Source organism: Macaca fascicularis, chromosome 7 (genome assembly GCF_037993035.2).
Source record: "Macaca fascicularis isolate 582-1 chromosome 7, T2T-MFA8v1.1".
Taxonomy (NCBI): domain Eukaryota; kingdom Metazoa; phylum Chordata; class Mammalia; order Primates; family Cercopithecidae; genus Macaca; species Macaca fascicularis.
In genome coordinates this window covers 21,068,534-21,080,902 of record NC_088381.1, presented here as the reverse complement: position 1 = coordinate 21,080,902, position 12,369 = coordinate 21,068,534, and the positions used below count along the sequence as shown (strand labels likewise).

At 38.3% G+C, this 12,369-nt stretch overlaps 1 protein-coding gene across 16 annotated transcripts in view; it reads right to left on the bottom strand.

Annotated features, from left to right (window-relative positions):
• Positions 1-12,369, bottom strand: part of CTDSPL2 (CTD small phosphatase like 2) — a 110,569-nt gene that overhangs the window by 56,427 nt on the left and 41,773 nt on the right. The window lies entirely within an intron of this gene.

Below are 12,369 nucleotides of genomic sequence, written 5' to 3'. Positions count from 1 at the left end.
TGTACCACCACGCCCAGCTAATTTTTTGTATTTTAGTACAGATAGGGTTTCACCATGTTGCCCAAGCTGGTCTTGAACTTCTGAGCTCAGGCAATCCATCCTCTGCCCTCCTCAGCCTCCCAAAGTGCTAGGATTACAGGCGTGAGCCACCGCACCCAGCCTCAAGAAAGTTCTTGCTGAAGCCGTAAAACTGTTAAATCTCGGTGTTTATACATGGCTCACTCCTGCACTTTGGGAGGGCGAGGCAGGTAGCCTGCCTGAGCCCAGAAGTTGGAGACCAGCCTGCGCAACATGATGAAACCCCATCTCTTATAAAATACAAAAATTAGCCAGGTGTGGTGATGCAAACCTGTAGTCCCAGCTAGCTGAGGTGTGAGGATCACCTGAGCCTGGAAAATGGAAGTTAAAATAATGCAAGTTAAAAACAATAAGATATGCTACCCCTGCAGAAAGACTAAAGTTTAAAAGACTGACAATATCAAATACTGGTAAGAATGTAAGCAAGGGAAACTGTTTGAAACTGCTAAATGGAATGTTAGATGGTGAAACAGCTGGGCAGTTTCTCAAAAGTTAAAAAGTGTCTTCAACAAATGGAGTTGGGACTTAATGAAAATGAACATGTAAAATAATGAAGATGACTCCTTACCTCACACCATCTATAAAGATTAACTCAAATGTATCAAAGAGCTAAAAGTATAAAACTCATATAAGAAAATCTAGGGATAAATCTTTGTCACCTTGATTTTGCCAATAGTTTCTCGGATATAACACCAAAGGCACAAGCAACAAAATGAAAAATAAACAAAGTGGACTTCATCAAAATTTAAAAGTTCTGTGTTTCAGAAGGGGTCCACAGAACAGAAGAAAACATCTGCGTATCTCTGAAAAGGGACTTGTATCTAGATTATATCAAGAACTCTTGGCTGGGTGTGGTGGCTCACACCTGTAATCCCAGCACTTTGGGGGGTCAAGGAGGGCCGATCTCTTAAGCCCAGGAGTTTGATACCAGCCTGGGCAACATGGTGAAATCCTGTCTCTACAAAAAATACAAAAATTAGGTCTGGCGTGGTGACTCAAACCTGTAATCCCAGCACTTTGGAAGGCCAAGGCAGGCAGATCACCTGAGGTCAGGAATTTGAGACCAGCCTGGGCAACAAGGTGAAACCCCGTCTCCATCAAAAATAAAAAGAAATAGTTGGACGTGGTAGCACGTGCCTGTAATCCCAGGTACTCAGGGGGCTGAGGCAGGGGAATCGCTTGAACACAGGAGGTGGAAGTTGCAGTGAACAGAGATTGTGCCACTGCATTCCAGCCTGGGTGACAAAGTAAGACTCTGTCTCCAAAAGGGGGCATGGGAATTAGCTGGGCGTAGTGGCACATGCCTGTAGTCTCAGCTACTCAGGAGGCTGAGGCGGAAGTATCACTAGAGCTCAGGAAGCAGAGGTTGCAATGAACAGAGATCATGCAAAAACAAACAAACCAAAAAAAAAAAAAAAAAACCCCTCTTGCAACTCAATAAAAAAAAATTATACAATTAAAATACCAGACATTTATCTAAAGAAGATATGTAAATGGACAAGACACACACATAAAAGATGCTCAATACCATCAGTCATTAGGGAAATGCAAATCGAAACCACGACATACTGCTTCACACTCACCAGGACGGCTATAATAAAAAAGACAAAAAATTTCAAGTGTTGATTGTTCTCAAGACAACTGGAATCCTCATATTTTGCTAGTGGGACTGTAAAATGGTGCAACCACTTTGGAAAACAGACTGGCAGTTCCTTAAAAGCTAAACACAAAGTTACCGTATAACCCAGCAATTCAAGCTCCTACCCAAGACAATCGAAAATAGATGTCCATACAAAAATGTATACATGAATGTTCACAGCATTCTTCATATAGTCAAAATATGAAAACAACTCAAATGTTCATTAATTGATAAATGGATAATCAAAATGTGGTATAGCCATACAACAGAATATTACTTGGCAATAAAAAGGAAATATTGATATAATACATGCCACAACATGGATGTACATTGTTTTTTCTTTTTATTTTTTTAATTTTTATTCAATGTCCCAGGACACAACCCCAAGAGATCTTGAGAACAAACGCACCATGGATGCACTTTGACAACATGCTAAGTGAAAGAAGCCAGACATAATAGACTATGGTTTCATTTACATGAAATGTCCAAAATACAGCGAAATCCATAGAGACAGGAAGCAGATTAGTGACTGCTTAGGGCTAGAGAGGAAGGGGGAATTTAGGAGCTAGAGGTCTCTTTTGAGGGTGATGAAAATATTCTAAAGTTGAGGCAATGGTTGCACAATTCTATGCGTGTACTAAAAGCTACTGAATTTATACTTTAAATGAATGAATGAATTATGCTACTATACAACATAATGCTGTGCCTATACTTTACTATATTATATACTTAAAGTTTTCTAAGACAGTAGATCATAATAATAAAGGGGCAGGGTAAACTCTGGTAGGTGACAGATACGTTTATGGTCTTGATGATGGTGATGGTTTCACAGGAATATACTTATCTGCAAACTCATAGAGCTGTATACATTAAGTGAGTACAGCTTTTTATATCAAAAAATAATAAGCAAATAAAAGCTTCTACATTCCAAAAAAATGGGTTAATTTTCTGGCTATGTAAATTATATCTCAATAAAGCTGCTACAAAGAAGTTAAGCACACATCTTATGATCCAGCAATATCAATCTTATTTATCCAAATATTCGTAACAACTTTATTTATAATAGCCCCAAAACAGAAACAACTTAAACAGACAAACTGTGGTAGACTCACACAAAGGAATACTACTCCGGGAGGGCAGGGGAAGGAATAAACTACAGATACATGTGGTAACCCAGAAGAAACCAAAAAATGTATGTTGTGTGTGTGAAGGAAGCAAGATATACTGATTATAATCCTATAAAACTCTATCTATAATGACAGAAAGATCAGTGGTTGTCTCAGGTGCTGTTGGATATAAAATAAGGATACTTTTTGGTCATGTGCATAAATCTGTCAGAATTCAAGAAAACATACACTTTGAACAGGTGTATTTTATTGTGTTTAAGGTTGTTTATTGAGAAGTCAATATAGGAGGATAAATAAAATTCTAAAAAATAGATAGTTCACCCAAATGACAGGAAAAGAGAAACAAAAGATGGGACAAATCCAGAATACACAGTAAGATAGAAGACTTTAAACTCAAACATATTAATAATTACATTAAATATAAAGAGACAAAATATGCCAATGTAGGCTGGGCGCAGTGGCTCATGCCTATAATCCCTGCACTTTAGGAGGCCAAGGCGGGTGGATCGTCTGCAGTCAGGAGTTCAAGACCAGTCTGGCCAACACGGTAAAACACTGTCTCTACTAATAACATAAAAATTAGCTGGGTGTGGTGGCAGGTGCCTGTAATCCCAGCTACTCAGGAGGCTGAGGTAGGAGAATTGCTCGAATCCAGGAGGTGGAGGTTGCAGTGAGCCAAGATTGCACAACTGCACTCCAGTGAGGGCGACAGAGCGAGACTCTGCCTTAAAAAAAAAAAAAAAAAAAAAAAGCCAATGTAAATATATATGTACACAGGTTTTATAAAGGCTGGAAAAAGATATATCATGCAAATACTGAGTAAGAAAACTATTTGGCTCTATCAATATCAAAATAAACTTCAAGGCCGGGCACGATGGCTCACGCCTGTAATCCCAGCACTTTGGGAGGCCGAGGTGGGCAGATCACAAGGTCAGGAGATCGAGACCATCCTGGCTAACATGGTGAAACCCTGTCTCTAATTAAAAAAAAATACAAAAAATTAGCCTTAGGCCGGGCGCGGTGGCTCAAGCCTGTAATCCCAGCACTTTGGGAGGCCGAGACGGGCGGATCACGAGGTCAGGAGATCGAGACCATCCTGGCTAATATGGTGAAACCCCGTCTCTACTAAAAATACAAAAAACTAGCCGGGCGAGGTGGTGGGCGCCTGTAGTCCCAGCTACTCGGGAGGCTGAGGCAGGAGAATGGCGTAAACCCGGGAGGCGGAGCTTGCAGTGAGCTGAGATCCGGCCACTGCACTCCAGCCTGGGCGACAAAGCAAGACTCCGTCTCAAAAAAAAAAAAAAAAAAAAAACAAATTAGCCGGGCGTGGTGGCGGCGCCTGTAGTCCCAGCTACTCGGAAGGCTGAGGCAGGAGATGGTGTGAACCCGGGAGGCGGAGCTTGCAGTGAGCCGAGATCGCGCCACTGCACCTCCAGCCTGGGCGGCAAGCGAGACTCCGTCTCAAAATAAATAAATAAAATAAAATAAAATAAAATAAAATAAAATAAACTTCAAGACTAATATTACTAGAGATGAGATATATCATAATGTTAACAAGTCATACAATTATAAATACATGAAGCTTCAACATACATGAAGCAAATATTGACAGATAAGTGAAGTAGACAAATGCACAAAAATAGGTCATTTTAACATCCCTCTCTTAATAACCAATAAAACAAGCACATTAAATAAGACAACTATGCAGTCGCCATTCTTTTGTTTCTTTACTTCCTTAATAAACTTGCTTTCACTTTAAAAGAAGATATAGAAAATTAGAGTATTATCAACCAATTGGATCTAATTGATATTTATAGAATACTGCACTGAACAACTCCAAAATACACATATATTCCCAAATACATATAGAACATTCAACAAGATAGACTACATGCTAGTAAGTACCAAAAAACACCAAAGAAATCAAATTATACAGAGTATATTAATATTCTTGAATCAAAATGAATAATCCATGGGTCAAAACAAATCACAAGAAAAAATAATAAAAAATAATGTATCAAAATGTATGGCATATAGAGAAAGGAGTACTTTAAAATTCATATCTTTAAATACCTATATTAGAAAAAAAGAAAAGTGTAAAATTAATGTTCTAACCAAGGAACTAGCAAGCCACAGCCATAGGCAAAATTCAGCACACTAATTGTTTCACATGGGCAAGAAAGTAAAAACCTTTTTTTTGTACTTATAAATAGTTGGAGGAAAATACATAGAAAAAAAAATTTCATGGCACACGAAAACTATATGAAATTCAAATACAGTAGTTTCCCCTTAATGCTCACGTGATACCTTTCAAAACCCTCCAGTGGTTGCCTGAAACCACAGATAGTACCAAACACTATATATACTGTTTTTTCCTCCATATATACACACCTATGATAAACCCTGAATTATAAATTTAGACACAGTAAGAGATTACCAATAAAACAGAATAATTATCAGCATCACTAGTCTTATACTCTGGGGTCATCATTAAGTAAAATAAGGATTAACTGAATACAAACAGCCTGGTATCTACACAGCTGATCTGATAAAAAAAGAAAGCTACTAAGTGACTAACAGGAGTACAGCATATACATATGGATACTTGGGCAAAGGGATGATTAATGTCCCAGTTGGGATGGAGCAGGAATGATGCAAGATTTTACCATGCTACTCAGAAAGGTGTCTAATTTAAAACTTATTATTTCTGAAATTTTCCATTTAATATTTTCAGACGCTGGTGACCACAGGTAACTAAAACTACGGAAAGCAAAACCAAAGATAGGGGGAACTACTGTACCGGTGTCCAAAGCCAAGTTCATTCATTTATGTAGCCGTCTACAGTGGCAGTTGAAGTAGCTGCAGCAGAGACAATATTGTCCACAAAGCCTAAAATATTTCTTATCTGAAATGTTTACAGAAAAATTTTACTCATATCTGATTTAAGCTCTCATTTCTAGAAGCTACAAAAGTAAAAGTAAATCAGACTAAAAACAGAAAATACTGAAAATAGTGGAAATCAATTAAACAGAATGAACAGTTAATATTAAAAATCCCTTTGAACAAATAATGAAATTGATAAACCCAAGCAAGACTCCTCAAAATAAAGATCAATAATAAATTATCTAGATCAGGAATGAAAAGAAGAGTACCATTACAAATCCTATAGACAGTATTAAATTAATAAGTACTGACAAAATATGATGTCAAATAAATCAACAACTTAAATTCCTTGAAAACATGTATGACTAAAACAAACAAGAAAAGTTAAATAATCTGATCTATATTAGAGAAACTAAATTACAGTAAAAGATATCCCACAAAGAAAATTCCAGTTACATTTTAGAAATCCCACTCCAGAATTCACCAGTGAATTCTGCCAAATATTTAAGAATGAAATAATACCAATCAAACACAAGCTTTCAGAAAAGAGGAGGAACAGTCCTCATCTTGTTTTATGGCACCAGCTTAATCTTAATCCCAAAATTTAAAAACATTACAAATCAAGACAAAACTACAGAACAAGATCCTCCACGAACACAGATATAAAAATTATTTTTAAAAAAAATCCCCAGTAAATCAACTCCAAGTTATAATTTTCCATTAAAAAAAAATTTATGTACTACTCTACATTAAAAGAATAAGAGGGGCCTGCCACAGTGGCTCACATCTGTAATCCCAGCACTTTGGAAGGCCAAAGTGAGTAGATCACTTGAAGTCAGGAGTTCAAGACCAGCCTGGCCAACATGGTGAAACTCAATCTCTACTAAAAATAGAAAAAATTAGCCAGGCATGGTGGCACATGCCTATAATCCCAGTTACTCGGGAAGCTGAGACAGGAGAATCGCTTAAAACCACGAAATGGAGGTCACAGTGAGCCAAGATCACACCACTGCACTCCAGCCTGGGTGACAGAGCAAGACTCCGTCAAAAAAAAAAAAAAAAAGAAAGGAAGAAAATTCCCAAATAAAACTACAAAGTTTGGCAAATCAGAGTTAAAGACTTTGAACAAAAGTCTTCATCTAATCATGTTTTTCAAACTAAGAAATGCAACCCACTGACATATTATCAAATCAATTTAAATACAATCACCTTCAGAAGAAGAAACAAAACAAAAATCAGAGCACATCACATAAATTAAGGGTGATTTTTGTTTCACATGTATGTATTAGCCATATGTTTCTTTTTGTAGACCACAGTTAAAAGGTCTAAAAACAGGTATTTCATTAAAACTGTATTCATATGGAAATTTATGATCCTTAACTATAACAGCATTTAGTTAAGAATAGAGGAAAAGGTCATTTTGTTATGGGGAAAACGCTGGAAATACCGTATTTGGAAAAATATAGAGATTCATGGTAGAAAACAAATGTATTTCAGTTGTGAGGCCTTCAATTATGTATTAGAAATCTCATTGTGCTAAAAAGCAGAAAGGCTGCACATGAACAATTCCTGAATAATCTTGCTGATAATTTCATACATCTGAAGTCTTTGAATCACAAATGTGTATTTGAAAGAGACCAAAGATTTTGTACACTCTGAATTATGTCACCCCAAAATTTATGTTGAAGCCCTAACCCAAATACTTCAGACTGTGACCATATTTGAAGACAGAGCCTTTAAAAAAAGTAATTAAAAGGGTTTTCTTGGCCAGGTGTGGTGGCTCACGCCTGTAATTCCAGCACTTTGGGAGGCTGAGGCAGGCAGATCACTTAAGGTCAGGAGTTCAAGACCAGCCTAGGCAACAGGGTGAAACCCCATCTCTACTAAAAATACAAAATGTAGCCAGATGTGGTGGCACACGCCTGTAATTCCAGCTATCCAGGAGGCTGAGGCACGAGAAATCGCTTGAATCCACGAGACAGAGGTTGCAATGAGCTGAGATGGTGCCACTGCATTCCAGCCTGGGTGACAGAGCAAGACTCTGTCTTACATACACACACAAAAAAAGGAGGAAAATTTCTTCAGGTGGCCCCTAAAGACGTATGACCAGTGTCCGTAAAGATGCAGACACAGACCATCCACAGACCAAAGACTGACCGTGTGAGGGGCAGCCATCTATAAGTCAAGAACAGAGATCTAAGAAGGAAGCACGTTGGCCAACATCTTGTTCTTGGACTTCTAGACAGTGTCCAGCCACTTTGACAGAGAATAATAAAGGAGAAAGAATACAGATTATCAGTTAAATACATCTGGGTTTAAATCCTAGCAGTGTCACTTATTGGAGATGCAGCAGTATATAGTGGTTAGGAGTGTAGGTAAACTAGGCTCCAGCATTGCCGCTTAAAACTAAGCAACTTAGCACATGTTATTATTTAACCTCCCTGTGCCTCAGTTTCCTCGTTTGTAATATAAAAGTAACAGCTATCTCATACAGTTTGTAAGGCTTAAATTATTACACTTTATTATTTATTTATTTATTTATTTATTTATTTGAGGCGGAGTCTCGCTTTGTTGCCCAGGCTGGAGTGCAGTGGCGCGATCTTGGCTCACTGCAAACTCTGCCTCCTGGGTTCACGCTATTCTCCTGCCTCAGCCTCCCAAGTAGCTGGGACTACAGGCGCCCGCCACCACGCCCGGCTAATTTTTTGTATTTTTAGTAAGGATGGGGTTTCACCGTGTTAGCCACGATGGTCTCAATCCCCTGACCTCGTGATCTGCCTGCCTCGGCCTCCCAAAGTGCTGGGATTACAGACGTGAGCCACCACGCCCAGCCAAATTATTACACTTTAAACACTGAGGACAGTGCTTGGCAAATAGTAACTGCTCAACAACTACAAGTAAGAGCTGTCGCGGACATAGTGGCACACGCCTATAGTCCCAGCTACTCGGGAAGCTGAGACAGGAGAATCGCTTGAACCTAGGAGATGGAGGTTGCAGTGAGCCGAGATCGCGCCATTGCACTCCAGCCTGGGCAAGTTAAGAGTGAAACTGCGTCTCAAAAAAAAAAAAAAAAACAGCAAAAGCTGTCGTATTGGTCTTCAATGTTATTTTTTAACCTGGGTAGGTTATTATTATAATTATTGTTACTATTGACAGTTCAAGTTACCTAAATTCACTAAGTCTCAGTTGTTCTCATCTATAAAACATCAAAAGATGGTTAATATTCAATAGGTTTTAGCTGTGAACTGCTACCCAAATTTTGAAAAAGACAATGACGCTGTATTTAAGATACATACATAAGCAAGCATTGTCTAGATGCTCCACACAATTTTAGAATATGTGATTAAGAATGTGGTTGACGACATTGTAGACAAGAAAGCAACAATAATTAAAAGCCATATAAGCTCATTAAGACTAATATGTGACAAATTAACCTTATTATTTACTCCTAATACAGGATTAGTTGTCTGGGAAAAGACAACTGTGGTTTCACTCTGATTTCAGTAAAGCATTCAAACATTAATTTCAATAATAATCTTATAGAATACGATTTTTAAAATCTGAGTTCAGTTACAGCACAATAAAGTGAATTTGTAGCTGTATGAAAAACCTTACCCAAAAACGTAATTAATAAATAAGACAGTCCAGTACAGTGGCTCATGTCTGTAATTCCAGCACTTTGGGAGGCCGAGGTGAGGAGATCACTTGTGGTCAGGAGTTCAAGACCTGCCTGGCCAACATGGCAAAACCCCGTCTCTACTAAAAATATAAGAATCAGCCAGGTATGGTGGCAGGCGCCTGTAGTCCCAGCTACTCAGGAGGCTGAGGCACGATAATCACTCGAACCCGAGAGGTGGAGGTTGCAGTGAGCCGATATTGTGCCACTGCATATCTTAATGTAACATCTTTGAGTAATGAGGCATTAATGAAAGATCTTAGATTTAGTTAAAACAAAAAAAGAAACTTGGACTAAAATTTCTATAGAAAAATCCTCCTGAGTGGCTGGGTACAATGGCTCACGCCTGTAATCCCAGTACTTTGGCAGGCTGAAGCGGGCAGATCACTTGAGGCTAGGAGTTCAAGACCAGCCTGGGCAACATGGTGAAACTCCATCTCTACAAAAATACAAAAATTAGCTGGGCACGGTGGCATGCACTACTTGGGAGGCTGAGAAAAGAGGATTGCTTGAACCCGAAAGGCAAAGGTTGCAGTGAGCTGAGATCATGCCACTGCACTCTAACTTGGGCAAGACTGGAGACCTTTTTTTTATTTTTTTATTTTTTTGAGACCTGTCTCAAAAAAAAGTCCTGAGTGTTCTAGTTCAAGGGTTCCCAGCCCCTGGGCCATGGAATGGTACCAATTCATGGCCTGTTAGGAACGAGGCCACAGAGAAGGAGGTGAGCAGTGAGCCAGCAGGCACTATTGCCTAAGCCCTATCTCCTGTCAGATCAGCAGTAGCAAATTCTCATAGGAGCACGAACTCTAGTGTGAATTGTGGGATCTACATTGTGTGCTCCTTATGAGAATCTAATGCCTGATGATCTGATGTGGATTAATTTCATCCCAAAACCATTAACCAAACCCCACCCCGGCTGACCTGGTCCCTGGAAAAACTGTCTTCCCTGAAACCAGCTGCTGGTGCCAAAACGACTGGAGACTGCTATTCTAGTTGACATGAGCCAAAATTTGCTGACCAACAGAGATTAAGCTACTAAAGAAGGAGACAAAGTATAATTTAACATAAAATCACATTAACAGAAACAATCCAGCCAGGCGTAGTGGCTCACACTTTGAGAGGTTAAGGCGGGCAAACAGCTCGAGACCAGGAGTTTGTGACCAGCCTGGACAACATGGTGAAGCCTTGCCTCTACTAAAAAATACAAGGAATTAGCCAGACATAGTGGCAAAAGCCTGTAGTTCCAGCAACTTGGGACGCTGAAATGGGAGCATCACCTGAGTCGGGAAGTCGAGGCTGCAGTGACCTGTGACTGCACAATTGCACTCTAGCCTGGGCAATGGGAGTGAAAGAAACAATTCACTGTCAGAAGAAGTATGCTGATCCTTGAACAAGCTGGGTTTGAATTGTATTGGTCCATTAATACACAAATTTTCTGCCACCTCTGCAGCAGAAAGACCAACTCCTCCTCTTCCTCAGCCCAGAAGATAATCAGGATGAAGACCTTTATAATGATCTACTTCCACTTAAACAGTAAACGTATTTTCTCTTCCTTATGATTTTCTTAATAACATTTTCTTTTTTTCTAGCTTACTTTATTGTAAGAATACAGTATAAAGCCAGGTGAGATGGCTCACACCTGTAATACCAACACTTTGGCAGGCCAAGGTGGGATGACTGCTTTGAAGTCAGGAGTTCAAGACCAGCCTGGGCAAGATAAATGTGACCTAGTCTCTTTAAAAAAAAAAAAAGGGAGAGAAATTTTAAAAATAACTGGGCATGGTGGTACATGCCTGTAGTCCTAGCTACTCAAGAAGCTGAGATGGGAGGATCAACTGAGCTCAGGAGTTCAAGGCTGCAGTGAGCTATGATAGTATTACTGCACTCCAGCCTGGGCAATAGAGTAAGATCCTATCTAAAAAAATAGAATACAGTATAGAATACACATAACATAAAAAATATGTGTTGAATGATTGTTTATGTTATTGGTAAACCTCTGGTCAACAGGAGGTTATTAGTGTTAAGTTTTTGGAGAGTCAAAAGTTATATGTGAATTTTCAACCACATGGGAGGGTCAGCATCCCTAAAATCCACACTGTTGAAGGGTCAACTATAAATATGAATAGAATTCTGAAGACATAACAAAAACCTATCTTCGCTTCTGGTTTTTATCTTTCATGAATAACAGATAAAGGTGACCAAGATGATGATAAATATCATATAATGTCATATAAGGAAAACTAGAAATAGCTGCCCCATACTGACTGAAGGTTTGTACTTGCACACGTAAGGGAACACAGTATCTGTTTTCGAGTGGAAAAAATACAAAAAAGTAACATGAGAAAGCAAAAACATAAGGAGGCACTTTATGACAACTAGAGCTGCTCAGAAGAATGAAGTAATAATATGTAGCAAGGTTCCCATCAACAGAGGCTGATGACAACCCATTAGGAATTCATAGAGATGGAAATTTGGGTTTCTGGAAGCTACTTCATCTTTGTTATATGATAATACTAGAATATTTTCTCAGTTTACATAAATTCAGAAACTTTTTAAAATTTCTAATTACTTAAATTTCTAATTACTTAAAATTATTTTCTAATTTCTAATTACTTAAAATTACTTTTTAAGTAATTACTTAAATTTCTAATTACTTAAAATTAACAAAGAAATTAGTATTAGAAACAAACAAAAACAAAAAATAAAACCACCAAAACAAAAATTAAAACCCTATGCAAACCAAGAATACTTCCAAATCTTGCCTAGTGACTCATAGTAATTAGGCTTTGTTAATTCTATACCAACAAAATCTATTCCTATGAACAAGTCAACTAGTAATTTATTTTTCTGCTTAAGAAAGTAATAAACTTCCATTATAATAAAAAATTTACCATGTAAATAATTATTCTAAGAAAGAACACAAAAATAGTAAAAGTCATAAAAAAAAAATCCACACACAATCAATA